This window comes from Pongo abelii, chromosome 4 (assembly GCF_028885655.2).
Source record: "Pongo abelii isolate AG06213 chromosome 4, NHGRI_mPonAbe1-v2.0_pri, whole genome shotgun sequence".
NCBI lineage: Eukaryota > Metazoa > Chordata > Mammalia > Primates > Hominidae > Pongo > Pongo abelii.
In genome coordinates, this window is record NC_071989.2 from 84730030 (window position 1) to 84744428 (window position 14399).

The window sequence follows — 14399 nt, forward strand, 5'->3', positions numbered from 1 at the left end:
ATATTATTGGATTTGGACCCACTTTCTGTTCTAATATAAGCTTTCATCCCCTTTATAATTTTTATTGTGTCTCTTTGATTCTTCTCTCTTTTCTTCTTTATTAGTCTGGCTAGCGGTCTATTTTGTTAATCTTTTCAAAAAACCAGCTTCTGGTTAATTAATTAGCATGTCTTTGAGTTCACTGATCTTTTCTTCTGTAGTGTCTAATCTGCTTTTAGTTCCATCCAGTGACCATTTCATTTCGGAACTTGTGTTTTTCATTTCTAGAAGTTCTATTTGATTCTTTTTTTTATATTTTCCATTTCTCTTCTCACAATGCTTATGTTTTTTTTCAATACTCGGACAATAATTATAACAGTTGTTTTGATGTTCTTGTCTGCGAATTTCTGTCATTTCTGTTTCTATTGATTTTCCTTTTGATTATTAGTCACATTTTCCTGCTTCTTGGGATATCTAGTGATTTTGATTATATGCTAGACATTGTGAATGTCTAAGTTTTGTTGTCTTTCTTTAATGAGTGTTGGATTTTGTTTTGGTACACAAGTTAATTTTGGTTCCATTTAATCCTTTCAAGGTTTGTTTTTGAGCTTTTAAAGGTAGGTCCGCAGTATTTTCTCTAGGGATTCTTTAACCTTTTTATTAAGGTATGACCCAACTGGATTCTCTACTGAATGCCCTGAGTGACCAACAAAGACACTCCTTTTTGGCTGGTAGAACTTGGATAGCTCCTAGTTCTGTGTGAGCTCTGTAAACTGTTTGCTTATAGCTTTTCAGTCACTCTCTTTCTAGTCTAAGGAATTTCACCCTACTCGTACATATTTTAGTACCTACTAAACTCTCAAGTGCCCCTCTATGTTTCTTTCATAAGTATTTCCTTCTTTCTGAAATAACTGCCCCATAAATCCCAGCTACAAAAGCCTGTCTGAGCCATGATTTTGGTCTTCTTACATCAACGAAACCACTGTGCTCCGCCTTGAACTCCTTTCCTTCTAAGAGACATTGAATTTGCCTCCACGGTGAAAGCTGGGGTAGTCATATTGTATATTCCATCTGTTTCCCTTCTCTCATGAATTATAGTCCTGAGCCACCTATTTTTCAGTGTCTGATAATAGTTATTTCACACATTTTATCTGATTTTCTAGTTGTTAATGGAAGGAGGGTAAATTTGGTCCCTGATTATTCATCAGAAGTCCATGTTGCAAATTTTTATTCATGATCCTATCCAAAAGGTTGCCATTTCTGAAAATGCTGTTCTATTTGAAGATGTCTTCTGGGACATTTTTTTTCTCCATTCTTCTTCTACAACTTAAAACTATGGATATTCCAAATAAATTTGTGAGAACTATACTGCATTGTTTCGGGTTTTTGTTGCAGAATTGTCTGTTTTCCCATAGTGATCCCTATGTCTTATTCATCTTTTCCCACACACCTACTTCAAATAGGGCTAATGTGACTTTTTGATACAGGATTTAGGCTATGAAATGGCTCTCAGACCTTTCCAGGGGAGTTTCTAAGCCCCTTATAGCTGGAGTTCTAAGAACAGCCACTCAAGGCTTGCTTCCACCATTTCTTAAAAGTGAGAATTACCTGTAGATGTGGCATCTCTAACATCGTTGCTTTATACTCACTTGAACATATAGTGGGAAACAGAGGCTATTAAAAATGTAATCAATGTGAAAATTCATGCCATCTGAATCATACGAGTATGTAAGGGACTTGAGTTCCTTACGGAATTTTCTGTAATTTAGTACTTAAAATGACTTACAAATGTATGCACTTCTCTCTCACAAAAGTGTTAGAAGGAAAATCTTAAATACTAGCTTGATTTCTTAATTTAATAACAAAAAACAATTCTCATAACATGTATCGCCTAACATGTCACTTTCACTTTAAAAGTCTAAAGAGTTGAGGTTTCTTTTCTTTTAAAGTTGATGTTTATGTTGGTGATTTAAAAAAGATCAGATCCCTGTTATGAAGGATCTTAACCTTGTCTTTTAGATCTCAGTGAGAAATGCAGTACATGTAGCATTAGCCATATTTCTTTTTTAGAGGCCTATGTAGGATATTTATAACCTGTAAAAGTTTGATGACTTCATGCTCAGGAGAAAGCAAGTAATTACCTAGCCAAGCTAGGTGGGTGTTCAGGTTAATGGTAAACAGAAAGGAGATGTTGAAAGATTTCATATCTAAAGGGTAAAAACACAAGAGAAGTATACAGAGATAAAACATGTAAAGTATAAGACTGTTACATAGTAAGCTATCTCCGAAGTAGCAGCCATTATTATTATTATTCTGCCAGTATTTTGAAAATAATTGTATCTGTTTTGTGTACTTAAACTGGATTGAATTGACACTATCTCCCCCTGCCCTGTCCTCCAGACCTCTGCTTCCTAGAACTTTATTTATTGTTCTTAAAACATAATGGGACTTTTGTCTTCTCAGGTTTAAACTCTATGTAGTAAAAAAAAGAAAAAGAAAAAGAAAAAGAAAATCAAGTACTGTACTGGAAATTTATATCATTCTGCTGGTGTGTATTTAAACATTAAGTTTACTTCTACAAATAAGCCTCTCCTTCCCCTAGCCCCACTCCCACATCTCAGAAAAGGTAAAGGGGACTATTGAAAACCTGTCCTTAGAAGTCCTTGGTTTTGTGAGGCTTGTAGACATCCTAAAATTCACAACCTTATATTTTGTTTCAGAAAATGAAACATCACAGGTGAAGGGCTTTTTTTTAAAAAAATTTTGTTTTGTTTTGTTCTGTTCTCTGTCATTGTTTTTGTTTTGCAATATCTTACTACATGTACAGAAGTAGTTTTCAAAGTGTGATCCCTGAGTAAGTAGCATTAACATCACCTGGGAGTTATGTAGAAGTGCAGATTCTCAGGCCTCGCAATCTGTGTTTAGGCAGTTCTGGTATATGCTAAAGTTTGATAGCCACTAGTGTTGAGTACCCTGGAAAGCTCTCTCACATCTTACTGAATCTATTTCTGTCTATGATATTATAAGCCTCAAATATGAGGTATGAAGAAGTAATCAGTCATGCCCCCAGTGACTGTTGCCTTGGAGATGTTTAATGGTGTGACATGGGAAGTGCCATGCTGCAGAGCAAATGTCAAACCCCAAGAAGGGAGAGACTTTCTGCCACAAGCTTCCAGAGCACCTCCTTTCACAGCCCTAGCAGCCACAGTGTAAGAAGATTAAGAAACCAGAACTGCAGAAGGTACTAAAGAAGCAGGGCCTTCAGGCAGAGCTGCAGCCTCGAGGCACCTTAAGCTAGTTAAGAAGTAAGATCCCAGGGCTCAAAAGCAGTTCTTGAAGCAAGAGTATCAAAAGGCTGACTTTAGCAATCTAGACATGGAGCTAAAAACTAGCATCACTGCGTAGGCCTGACTGTGGGGAAGCCCAAGGAAGTCTTGGCAGAAACTGTTTACTTAGCCACCCTAGAAAAGGGCGATGGTGCGTTTGTCAATAAAGAGGATCTGAAGGCTGACATATCTATCTGTCCTCCTCATAAGGGCTCATTATTGGTTCAGCAAATATTGAACATGTACCATTTCTCGTTCTAAGTACTAGAGATCCAGCAGCAAACACAAAAGAGGTTGCTGGCCTCATGTCTCTCACATTCTAATCATGTTCTGGGGAGAGTTCAGTGTCAGCACTGGCTTTGGGTGGATGCTTTCTGGTTTCCAGACTCAAGATTCTGGGTCCCAGAAAGTGCAAATCCAGATGAAGAATTCCCTTGATAGACAAAGCTTATTTCTCCTGGGAGTGCTCCCCAATCTCATTTGCACTTTGTCCTAGACATCTAACCTGGAAATTTTGCAATCAGTTTTGATATCACTGGCTCCCTGGCTCCTTATCTAATCAGGCACCAGATCCTAAGGATTCGTCTTCAGTAAGGTCCATGGAATTCCCCTCCCCACCCTTTTTTTCTGTTTTTACAAATTCCATCTACTCAATGTCTCTGTATTTGTTTGCTAGGGCCGCCATAATAAAATAGCACAGACTGGGTGGCTTAAACAACAGAAACTTATTTTCTCACAATTCTGGAGCCTAGAAGTCTCAGGTAAAGGTGCCAGCAGGGTAGGTGTCTGGTGAGGCCTCCCTCCTCAACTTGCAGGTGGTGCATTCTCTCTGTGTGGTCTTTTCTCTGTGTGCATGCAGGAGAGAGTGGGCAATCTCTGCTGTCTCTTCTTCTTATAGGGACACCAGTCTTATTGGATTAGGGCCCCACCCTTATGACCTCGTAACCTTAGTTACCTCCTAAGAGGCCTTGTCTCCAAATATAGCCACACTGGGGGTTAGGCTTCAAAATACAAATTTTGGGAGGCCACAATTCAGTACATAACAATCCCTATTATCCCATTCCTGGGTTATTATAGGTCCTTACTGATCTTCATTCCTGACTTCCTTCACCAGTCCTTCTTGAATATGCAACTGGATTCATTTCAGTAAAATAGTACAGTTGACTCTTGAACACCATGAGTTTGAACTATGTGAGTTCACTTTCATGTGGATTTTCTTCTGCCTCTGCAATCCCTGAAACAGCAAGATCAACCCCTCCTCCTCTTCCTCCTCAGCTTACTTAACATGAAGATGAAAAGAATGAAGACCTTAATGATGATCCACTTTCACTTAATGAATAGTAAATATATTTTATTTTTCTCATGTTTTTCTTAATAACATTTTCTTTTCTCTAGCTTACTTTATTGTAAGACTATAGTATATACTACATATAACATGTAAAATATGTGTTAATTGACTGCTTATGTTATCTGTAAGGCTTCTGGTCAATAGTAGGTTATTAGTAATTTTTTTTTTTTTTTTTTGAGACAGAGTCTCGCTCTCTTGCCCAGGCTGGAGTGCAGTGGTGTGATCTAGGCTCACTGTAACCTCTGCCTCCCAGGTTCAAGCGATTCTCCTGCCTCAGCCTCCTGTGTAGCTGGGACTACAGGGGTGTGCCACCATGCCTGGCTAATTTTTATTTTTAGTACAGATGGGGTTTCACCATGTGAAAGTGGCCTCAAGTGATCCACCCACCTTGGGCTCCCAAAGTGCTGGGATTACAGGTTAGAGCCAATGTGCCTGGCCTGTAGTTAAGTTTTTGAGGAGTCAAAAGTAACATGTGGATTTTTGACTGTGTGGCAGTTGGTACCCCTAACACTGTGTTGTTCAAGGGTCAACTGTATTTTAAAGTTACAGTTTTATTGAAAACATCAGTGATTTCTAACGACTAGAATTTAGCCAAACTGCTTAGTCTGGCATTTGGCTCCCTGGTCATAGTCTCCCTTGTCAGCCAAAATAATGTTATTCTCTTCTTCCATACCACAAACCTTTTTGAGTCATCTGCCTCTTTGTTCTTCAAGCATTTAGCAAGTGTTCCCACCTCTAGGCCTTAAGCACATTATTCTCTCTGGAATGTCCTCTTTTCCACTTATTCAAATACTGCCCTTTCTTCCAAGAGCTATACTCTGTCTCCTCAGTGGCATCTCCTGGATAATTTCCACCCACAGTGATCTTTCTCTCTGGGCTTGGATTAAATTTTCAAAGCAAATGTTAACGCAATTCTCTTGTGTGTATGTCTGTGTTCCTAACTGAATTGTCTGAGGGCAAATACTAAATCTTTTACTTCTTCGTATCCCTCACAGCACCTGGCACAGTGGTGGTGCTCAAACCATGTTCTCATGGCATCATGGCTGGCTGGCTGGCTGGATGGAAAAAGAATGATATTCCCTTTGATAAAGTTTTCTGGGAATCTTAGCTTAAATGTCACGTCCTCTGAGAAAACTTTCATCATCCTAGCCCAGTCTCACTCTATCACATCAACATATTTTAAATCCCTATATAACCTGCATCACTACCAGAGAATTTGTTTGTCCTTCCAACTCCCCCTAATATCCTAAACTCCATAGAAATAGGGACTGTTTGTCTTGTTTCTCAGTGCTTAGTTAGCATGTGATACATGGTAGCCACTCAGTAAGCATTTACTGAATGAATGGATGAATTTAGCATCATATTAGTGTAATGAAATCTTTTGGAATGGATAATATGCCTAGCAAGGTGTGCATGCAGGCAGGAGAGGGCCTGCTTAGAAACCTGAACTTTAAAAAATTGCCCATGAGACATTTAGGAAATCTCACACTCATTTAGAAACAGCTGTGCCTTGTGCCTTGCTTTATAGATTGTAAATGTTAAAAAAAAATTGGTATGAATTAATAATTTGTACCCTTAGTTTTTTTTTGTTTTTTTTTTTTTTGTACCTTGACTTAGAATACCTAAAAACCTCAAAGTGCTATGTGAGAGTATTCATGGAGGCTGGGCGCAGTGGCTCATGCCTGTAATCCCAGCACTTTAGGAGGCGGAGGCAGGCAGAGCACCTGAGGTCAGGAGTTCAAGAACAGCCTGGCCAACATGGTTAAAACCATCTCTACTAAAAATATAAAAAAATTAGCCGGGTGTGGTGGCATGCGCCTGTATTCCCAGCTATTTGGGAGGCTGAGGCGGGAGAATCACTTGAACCTGGGAGGCGGAGATTGCAGTGAGCCGAGATCACACCACTGTACTCCAGCCTGGGTGACAGAATGAGACTCTGTCTCAAAAAAAAAAAAAAAGTATTCATGTTAATCATTTGGCGAACAACAATATTTTTTGCAAGACAATGGATTTGTTTTCTAAATCTAGATTTTCACACAGGATGTTTCCTTAAGGGTGGTAGAACCTACAGTGACTTCCATTACATAGAGAAGTTGTTTCAGGGTCTTCCACCTTCATTTCTTTTTTCTTCTTCCAGTGTTATCATCCCTGCCTTAGGAGACACTGTCTAGTTACCCTGTCTGCTCACTGCCTTCTGGTGCCACCAAGTTTAGTTCTGTGTCTGTGCCTTTGTTCATGCTGTTCCCTGTGATTGAAAAGTTCTTGTTGAGGCCCAACTGACATGCCCCCTTCTTCCCTTCCCAATGACCATAACTACTTTTATAGAATTGACAATACCACTCATCTTTGTTCTGGCCCCTTGACACTCATGGATTGTACCATATTCTCATGTGTAAGTCCCGTCTGCCTGATTGCTCTATAAGTTCCTTTGGAGTAGGACTGCACCTTGTGTTTCATTTCTATATCCTTTTATGTCTGATGCTTTTGTGAAATGTATTTGTAAGACTTTAGGAAATGAATGTTCCATCTCTCCTAGCCTGACTATTGGGGTCCAAAGTTCTGGAGGTGAGTAGCATTCTGGAGTCTCTCTGCAGGGCTAATCCAGCCCCTCCCTGTGGGGTGCTTGTTAACAGGAAGGACAGATCACTTTTGTACTATGCAGACTCAGGACCCAGCACTCGGTGGCCTCCAAGTTTCATGATGTTGACCTAAGGAAGTCAGATGTTGGCTGACTCTCCTCCTACACATTCTCTGTTTGCATTTTCTACAACTGGCAAGAGAAAACCGTTCTATGGGCCAAATCCTCTCCTTAGTTTCACTTGGCCTGTGGCAGAAGGTCCAAGAAGTGATGCACTTCTTATAGTTTAAAATACAACTTATTTTTACTGTCTTGAAAGAGCTGTCTCTGTAAACTCACTTGGTAGGACTATTTCACCATGAAAGTGGCTTCCCATGGCTTTCTTTGTCTCTCACTTTCTTTTTTCCTCTCTGGGTGTCTGGTTCTGTGAGGTTTCCTTTGTAAATGTGTATGCACTGGTTTCTCTGTCTCCATCTATCTCTGATTCTCTCCCTTTTAAATTTATTTTCCATCTTTTACCTTCTGTCCAAAGGAAAAAAAAATCAGTGGAAATCCATAAAAGGAAATAGAGTTACCTAAATACTTTTTGTGGAGAGGATTAGGAAATATTACACTTACTCATTTACGTGGCTTTTTATGCACTGAAACTGTTTTTCAGAAAAATAAATTTGTCGTTTCTTGTCTACACCACTTTATACTCACTTATGAACCTCAACATATGTTCATACATCGTCTATATTTGTAATCAATCTATGTATGTATCTATTTTTAACCTAACATTGTTTTGTTAGGTTTTATATTACTATAAATAGTAATATTTATATGTGATTTGTTGAGCCATTCCCTAAGTGTTTGATGGTTGAATTATCTCCAGTTTCATTATTGTAGACAACATTGCTACCAACAACTTTGTACAAATTATTATATTTTATTATTCTGGCTTTTTCTGATATACATTACCAAAAGACTACCATGATCTAATCAAAGGCATTCACTGACTTTAAAAACTAAAAACACAGAGCATAAAACTCTATTAAAAACAAACAAATAAAATAACCCCTTCCATTTTGGGTTATAACAGTTAAGAGAAAGGCAAAAGACAAAGAAATGGGAGAAAATTATTCATTCATAAATTCAACAAATATCTGAGCACTTACCATGTCCTAGGCACTGTTCCAAAAGTATGGGATCCATCAGTGAATAAGAAGCCCCCAAACCCCTGCCTTTGTAGAGCCAATATTCTAGTGGGAGAAGGCAGACAATAAACATAATAGTAAGTGAGCTAATTATATAATAAGTTGAAAGGTGATATGTGCTATGAAATAAGAAAAATAGCAGGCTAAGGGGAATCAGGAGTGGTAGAGGAACAATAGAGGTATGTGGGTTGCAATTTCAAACACGGGTTGGGAATAGGCATCACTGAGTAGGAAACGTTTGAGCAGAGACTTGAAGGAGGTGAGGAAGTTAGCCTTGCAAATACTGATGAAGCTGCACAACAGGCAGAGGGAACAGCTACTGGCTAACAATGTTGGATATCCTGGAGAGACAATGAGGAGGCTGGTGCGGCTGGAGCAGTGAGGGTGGGCTCAGCAAGGTCGCCAGGATCCACATCAGGTAGGGTCTTCGAGGCACTTATAAGGACTTAAACTTCAAGGAGGCTGTGGAAAGGTTATACTGGATTCACTTTCTTTGAAAGGACAGATGCTGGACCTATCCTTAACCCCTGAACAAAGTCTCTGGGATGGAACCAGGGAACTGTTGTATTTCTGGCAAATTCCTCAGGGTGGTTCTGTTATGCATGTGGATTCAGGATTACTCTTTCTGTTCAAAAGTCCCACAATTCTAAATATAAAATAATTTAATAAAAGGAAGCAAAAATTTCACAGCATTCTCCAATGTTGGTGATTTAGAGACTCTGGAGATCATCTAGGAAATTGAAGCCCAAAGGTTAAGTGACTTGCTTAAGGTTACACAGCCACAAGAGGCAGAACTCGGTTTCAGATTCACTCATCTAACCCTGAATTCAATGTACCTTCCACTGTACTGGGCTGCCTAATAAACGGTATCATTTCACTTATCAGGTGGTTAGATTTCCAATAGCTCCACCATTAGGAACATAGTTTGAATCCAGAAGCTCTATAAGGTTGATTGGTTGATTAAATATTTGGTTATCTAAAAATCAATCAGATAGCTGCTATTGTTTTAACCTTTACAGCGAAGAATCATTCAAAATGTATTAATCACATTTTCTGCTTCTCTAGAGGAATTCTGAAGAGTCACGCCATCTTAGAATTGGAAGGGACCTTAATTGTTCAGGATCTTGCAGTGCCTGTGGGCCATAATTTTACAGTTAGCTCTTATTTAATACTATTATAAAACACATAAGCCATTCAGGTGACCCTGGACATATTGGAGGTTTTGTTTTACAATGTTTCCGATTTAGTTTACTTTCTTTTGATTTGCTTCTTGGATATTTTCTGTCGCTGAATTTTTCTCCACTTAATTATTGTTTTAATAATGTTGGTCTTTCTGGCCTTATTCTGTAACTTGGGCCTAATTTTTATCAGCAGTGTCTGAGCTTGTAGTCTTTGCTGTCACCTGGGATGCACTGAAGTGGTCAGTGGCAATTGGTTCAGAAATCTCTTCTATGGGTCAGAACTCAGGCTTCAGAACTAAGCTGTGGAAATGATTTCAGTTAAACCATTTCCCTTCCACTTGCACACTTCTGCAAGTTTCAGCAGCCAGATCTGTTCCAGCAATGGGGGCAGGTTGCACATTCCCACTGAGAACACTTGGTGGAGATTATAAGGACACATTATTTTTTTCTTTCACTAAGCCAGAATTGGCAGTTGAAGATGTGTTTGAGCTACTGGCTGCTTTGGGAATGGGAAGAAAAATGTATATCTAGTGCATTTCCCCTTCTATCTTATATTCCAACAAAGAAGTTTCAGTCAATGAAAGTCACTGGTCCTAATATGAACTGTTCAGTTAACCCACTAAAGCAGCCTAATCCTATTCACTAGCTACCTTGAGGTCACCTACTCTTTGAAGGCTTAATTATTCTTATTTTTTAATGTAGAAAGTTCAACCTAAATTTGTTTCTGGGTGACTTGTAGCTTCATGATTCAGCTCCTAATGTTGTCCACCAGAAGATTGGTTGTAATTTCTGTTTCATCACAGTCTTCTTGCCTTTCAAAGCCTCAGTGAGTGACTGGTGCTTTTTTCTGGGTGGTTTCATTGCATTCCTAGAGAAAACTCTGAAAAAGTAGCCATGTGTCATGAGAATTAGCATGGCTCTAAATTTCAATAGTGAAGGCTGTCACTGATAGCTCCATGAAAGGTAATGACTGAAATGCTATATGCATTATCACAGATAAGCTTTAGGAATGATTAAACCCTGACTTGAACGTTACATCAGGGACTAGTATAGAGACTAGTGTTTTTGCAATTTAACTCTGATGTTGTTTTCCCAGGTCCTAAATTGTCCTTTGGAAGTAGAGCAGATGGTAGCTATGAGGCTTAGTTTTAAATGAATGACTGTCCCCATATCTCAGTCTCAGCCATTTAATGTGGTGTTCTTATAGGCATGGATGGGACAAGGAAACATGGATCTCAGCAGCCTGGAAGGGAACTGTGGTGGAGGCTATGATGCCAGGAAAGGACTTACTCCTCCAGCTACTGGGAGTGCTGCCAGCAGAAAGCCCTTGGCTCAGCTGACATCTCCTAGGGGCAGTGCCTCAGCTGAAGACAGCCACCTTGCCCAAGATCGCTGAGGTGTCCTGCATGTAAAGACTGGTCCATGCTGGGGTATAAAGGCCCACCAGAACAACTGAGAACCCAGCCCCAACTCAGAACAACTCTGAAGCATCATCCCACCTTCAGAATCCTCCCTGCAGGGATGCCTGAGGCTTGGTCAATTTCTCCCTCTGCTCAAGCTTGCCTCCCTCCCTTCTCTCCCTTTATTTCCTCCCACAAATGTTGACTACAAGAGCACTTCCTAAAAAGCCTCCCTCTGCCTGCTAAACACCATCTCAGAATCTGCTTCTAGGGGGACCCAACCTGTGCAGAAATTTTATGGGCAATTTGCCTGTCCATTAAAAAATACAGCATAGATTTTTTCCAGGTTAGCTGGAGATGGAGTTTTTTTGCATCAAAAAAAGCTAAACTGAGAAGAGAAGCAAAGGTAGAAGAATAAGGTTAGACTCTTTCTCTGTATATCTGAATTTGGGATTGGGAATGATACCTTGCTTCTGTATGAAATTTAGAAACTGTCTTTTGAAGTCTTCATCCAGTCACATCCAAGAGTGGTCCAGGAAGAAAAAGGAAAATAAGAATGAAAAAAAAAACACAAAACAACACCTTAAAATCGGATACTTCTCTGTGCCTTGCATTAAGCCTCTATGTTATTGCCCTTGTCCGTATAAGCAACTCTAGATAAAATCCTTTCTTAGACCATCTAATTTATCTCCCCATGCCATTGTGGCAATCGGGCAGGAATTACTGCGGGAACCAGTGACTGAATGGGCAGTGGTGTCTCGCAGCTGTAACTCAGAGTTCACAAGGGAAGGATGAACAGCAGCCATCCTTCTAAAGGCATTCTTCCTCTCCTCCAGCACAGCTCGGTCTGTGCATGCCTCACCAAGGAGAATGAGGGAAGGCCTTGCTGACGGCCCAGCCCAGAGTGTGAGGAACAGCAGTTGACATGGGCGGCTGGACGGGGTAGAAACCAGCATGAACATTTAGTGACACCTAAGGAAGAGATGAAAATGGGGGAGAAAGCCAAGAACCATCAGACAGCTTCTTTCTGTTCTTGCCTTGGATCTTAGGGGAACGTATGTGTTCAAGGGTGCCTTCCTCCGCAGGGCCTCCCATCCCTTGGCATAAACTTCCAAACGATGAGTAGACATGGAATGGGCTTCTTCTGAAGACTGGGTCACCATCCAACTCAGCCTTCGGAGTAGGCGGTGGGGCTGGGGGAAGAGGACGGAACCATGAGGTCTCTCCATCACTTACCGGGTGTGTTGAGAGGCAAGCAAATGCAGTGGGTGGGCCTGGGCTGTAGGGCCCCTGCCATTTCGGGAGGGGCTTCCTGGTGTTTAGCTCTGAGATTTGTGAAAATGTGTTGGTGAAAAGCGAGAGGCTTACACAGCCCTTCAGGGGAAGAGGGGCTGGGGCGCTGGGGGCGGCGTCGGGATGAGTGCAGAAGAGACGAGGCCTCTGGACAGCGGAGGAGGAGGGGAGGGCGCCGAGGCGCGGTGCCAGCTGCCGCGCACAGGGGCCCCGCGGCGGAGCCGAGCCGCGGGCACGCTCTGCCCTGTCGGGAGAGCTCGGGGAGCGGCGGGAGGGGCGGAGGGGCGCAGTGGGGCCCGGGCGGCTGCGGCCGCGGAGCCGGGGCACCTGAGGAGGAAGGAGGGTGGGAGAGAGGGAGGGAGGGGACGGGCGCAGACCGAAAGTGGGGAAAGAAGGTGCAGGCAGGCGGGCAGGCGGGCGGGCGCCCTGGCCCAGGGCCGCGGGTGCGGGAGCCCGGCGAGGTCGAGCTGGGCGGCGGCGGGGGCCGCGCCGAGGGAGGAGGGGAAGGCGGAGGCGCGGGGAGCGTGTTTGGGGCGCCGCGGCGGGGAGGGTGGCGGCCGCTGGTGCGCGCGGGGCGCTGTGTGTGCGCGCTCCCCCGCTCGGGGAGGAAGATGGCCCAAAAGGGAAAGTTGGGGTGACGCGCGTGGTCCCCGGAGGCTCGGCGGGGGGCACCGCGGCCAGCCCGACGGAGCGGCGGACACACAGGCCGGGGGGCGCGCAGTCCGGGCGCCGCCGCGGCCGCCCCCTCACTGCAGGTGGCAGCGGGTGCGCTGGGTCCCGGCGGCCGCGGGCGCGGGCGGGCGCGCGGGGGAGCCCGGCGGAGGGATGGGCTGCGCCCCCAGCATCCATGTCTCGCAGAGCGGCGTGATCTACTGCCGGGACTCGGACGAGTCCAGCTCCCCCCGCCAAACCACCAGCGTGTCGCAGGGCCCGGCGGCACCCCTGCCCGGCCTCTTCGTTCAGACCGACGCCGCCGACGCCATCCCTCCGAGCCGCGCGTCGGGACCCCCCAGCGCAGCCCGCGTTCGCAGGGCCCGCATCGAGCTGGGCAGCGGTAGCAGCGCGGGTTCCGCAGCCCCCGCCGCGACCACCAGCAGGGGCCGGAGGCGCCACTGCTGCAGCAGCGCCGAGGCCGAGACTCAGACCTGCTACACCAGCGTGAAGGTAAATGCCGCGCGCTGGCACACGCTGTGGGGGCCGTCCGCCCCGTCGGCGGGGCTCGCACGGGTAGGGGGCTCTGGCGGAGTTGGGTGACCGTGACGCGGTTGGTTTCGAGAGGTTGTCACTAAGGAGGAGTTTACTTTTCATTTGTGGAGATGATGGGAGCCCAGGAAATGTGGTCAGAAAAAGGACCCTGGAGGGGTCCTGGGAGCGTCCTTAGCTGGTCCTGGGGGACCGGGCGGGGAAGGGAGCGCAGAGGGAAGCAGGTGGGCTGGCCTGTTCCTCCTTGAGGGCACGAAGGCTGTGGCTTGGTTTATGCAGGAAGAGGGGTGGGGACCATTGAGAGCATTCGGTGGCCAGTCCTGTTGAATGAAATCTGAGCACTGAGCTGTATTTGCATGCCTTGTAGGTGACTGGTGCAGTTGCAGCACCAGGATAGATAGTGCCCCATATTCCGATTTTTACCTGGGATTACCAGCCAGGCTGGAGTCTCAGCACAGGGACCGAGCGTAGGGATTTGTGAATGAATGGGTGTTCGTGTTTTGAGAAGAGATGTGGGAACGGAGCAGAGTGGAACCTGTTGTTTGTCACTGTAGCGTTTCTCTGGGTTGGCTGCATCCTAGACAGAATTGAGAGAACCGGGCCATGAGTTCGGAGTGTCAGCAGAGCCACCGTGAGGGGACGTGGTTTCCAGTGCAGTACAGCTGTCTGAGGATGATTGTGCACATACAACTGATCTTTCCAGAGAGTGGGATTTTGAGGAAGTGGAAAAAATTGTTTAGATGGTTAAAGCAGTCGCTAAATATTTATTTCTTAAAGACAGAAGAAAAATAATTATTTAAATAGTGTCCTCCTGTATGCTCTCAAAGTGCTGTTAAATCCAGGAGGCTTTTCATTGTGTAAATCTGGGCACTGGGTCTTTTTTCCTTACAGCAAA

General features: G+C 43.8%; 1 protein-coding gene and 1 long non-coding RNA gene across 3 annotated transcripts in view; one reads left to right on the forward strand and one right to left on the reverse strand.

Annotated features, from left to right (window-relative positions):
* Window positions 1-4267, reverse strand: part of LOC129059432 (uncharacterized) — a 28822-nt gene extending 24555 nt beyond the window's left edge. The window contains exon 1 of the long non-coding RNA XR_008525318.2: window positions 4043-4267. This is a non-coding gene — a long non-coding RNA (uncharacterized LOC129059432). The remainder of the gene's footprint in view (window positions 1-4042) is intronic.
* The window catches only part of PDE8B (phosphodiesterase 8B), a 255385-nt gene that overhangs the window by 20910 nt on the left and 220076 nt on the right, over window positions 1-14399 (forward strand). The window lies entirely within an intron of this gene.